We start from the raw sequence: 2,502 nt of genomic DNA on the forward strand, positions 1-2,502 counted from the left end.
CAGAGACTATATAGACACAAGGGAGGCAAGGGTGATTGAACACAAGTGAAACACATTAGGGCGTGGCAGACAATCACCAAACAGAAGCAGGACCAAGACAGGAAGTTAAAACAGAGACACACAAGGAAACCAACTACAAAATAAAACAGGAAGTGACAAAAGTCCAAACATAAATTCAAACCTAAAATGTCCGCCATGGCAAACCATGACACAGGTATTATATTCACTAGAGGATATTAATGTTCCCATCAGCCACTGATGTATAACACTGTCACCTGTGCTCGCCCCTCCAACAGGAGGACCAAAACTTTCCTGGATTGTTCAGCCTCCTCTCTGCACCTCCATGAGAGTGAGGACAGCTTCTCAGCTCCTTCCTCTAGTCCTGCTTGCTTAGTCTCGCCTTCATCAGAGAGGATCTCACAGTGCCCCTGCCTCGAAGTACTTGAGTTTATAGCTAAGAACACTGAACATTTTGGCCCGATAATTGTGATCAACACATTGACAACTATTTTAGGGAGTTACATCACAATTTAATTTATTTACCCCTTGCAACCCAAAGGGAGAAAACTAAACTTGTGTGGAAGACAAGCTCTAAAGAAGTCCATAAGTTTACGTAGTCACTGCTTCCCAGTGTCAGAAATGTCTACAAAGAGCTCCGTCAGACACTGAAAGAAGACTTCTCCTGCAGAACGTCCATCCCTGTGTATGCACTCACGTTGCACTGATGACTCATCAAGGTAAGCCCACCATGCATGAAATGAAGAAGATGACAAAAATGGCTTGGGATACCGTGTTCACTTCCAAGGCAAGGGGGAAAACAACTGAGCCTGCCAGCTCAAACACCTTGGCATCACACAGACCAGTCACCTCAAAAGATCACCTTCAGAACAGCTCGAAGGGGGTTGACAAAAGGCCACATAGGAACACTGAGCATAACCACCATGACTACCAAGTGCATAGAGATAGGCACTACCATATTAGGAGCAGGAGACAACTTACGCAGAAATTCTGGCTCAAACGCAGGACCATTCAACACATGTATCAGACAGTGACCATGTCATCTCTGACCATGTTATCACAGACAGTGACAGTGCTACTGAATGTTCTTTCTTCAGCTACTCAGAGGGTTACAGCTCTGTGCCTCAAGTTATGGAAAACTTAAAGCACTGAGGCTCCAGAGTTCGTTTCACCAAGTACTGAAAGTAAGTAAGCTCAGGGTACCAGGGTATACTCTTGCAGATAGACACACTGGGTTAGTCAGCAGCAAAATAAATTCTGAATCGAAACAGACGCTACCGTCAAATTCTGCAGGTAGGTAGGTTACTCCTTTGTACTTTACAGGTGAGATTAGTAACACACATGTCTGGCCATCGAACACAAGTTTAGGACATTGCATATACATGGAAAACTCAAACAGACACTCCAAGCCTTGTCATTCTAGGTGCCACCCTCTATATCTCACCTTGCCAATCTAACATCACTGACGTTCCTGTTTTCACTAACACCACGAGTAACTGAGAAACATGTTAGTTGTTTTAATATTCCATCATTGTGGTTATTATCTGGATTATGTTTTGTAACCTGGTTGTTCTTGTTTAGCCAAGATAGATAGTGTTGACAAATGCCCAGATGTTACCCCTTGAATGAACTGACAAATGAACTGTACATTCTGCTCTCAGGATGACACATCAGGTGGCATCCTGACAACAAAGAGGGGACTCTTGGTACTCATTCAAGAGACCAGGTGTTTCTTTTCTCCACAGACAAAGGAACTCACTTCCCCACAGTTCCTCACTGTTCACACCTGGGGACGACCTAGGAACCTCACTGACCAGTCAGGTCAGCGTGTGACATGTGACCCCCCCAGGGTGTCACCAAACAAAACCAGATCTCCTTGGTTCTCTCTTCTCTTCTCAGCTTGCCTTGGAGAGCAGCTACTGTGTTAACGAAAGTTTTCGCAGGGTAAACAAAATGAGACACCAATGTATCGACTGAGTCTCCTGCCAAAGCTGAAAAGGAAAAGGTAACGAACATCAGTGTCTCCTGACGGGCTCCGACTGCCGGTAACTCAGGAACGGCTCATTGCTGCTCAGAAAACGGACCAAACCTTATGAAAATGCTACTCTGTTTTGGTGAGTAATGTTCAAAGTGGAGATGACGTGCTAAGATGTTTGGTGGCCCTCTGAAAGCGCTTAAAGATAAATTCCTTTGAGAAAAATGTACTGGGCTATATATGCAGACTCCACTGTCGCGTACATACCTGGCCTGGCATCAGTCTCAAGCCATTATTGAAGTTCATTGTAAGGACATGCAGAGTTACGGACCCACAATTGACACTTTGTGACTCTTCCCACCATCAAACTATCAAATTGATAGGAAACAGAGACAAAGGACCCTTCTCCCACAAACAGACCATGTTTTTAGCATTCCAGAGAGACACAGAACCAGACCAAAGGTCAAAGGGTCAGCTCCAGAGGATCAACCAATGGACACCAGACAACT

Source organism: Seriola lalandi, unplaced genomic scaffold, assembly GCF_002814215.2.
Source record: "Seriola lalandi dorsalis isolate HSWRI2012SDOR001 ecotype SW California unplaced genomic scaffold, Sedor1 jcf7180002051955, whole genome shotgun sequence".
Taxonomy (NCBI): domain Eukaryota; kingdom Metazoa; phylum Chordata; class Actinopteri; order Carangiformes; family Carangidae; genus Seriola; species Seriola lalandi.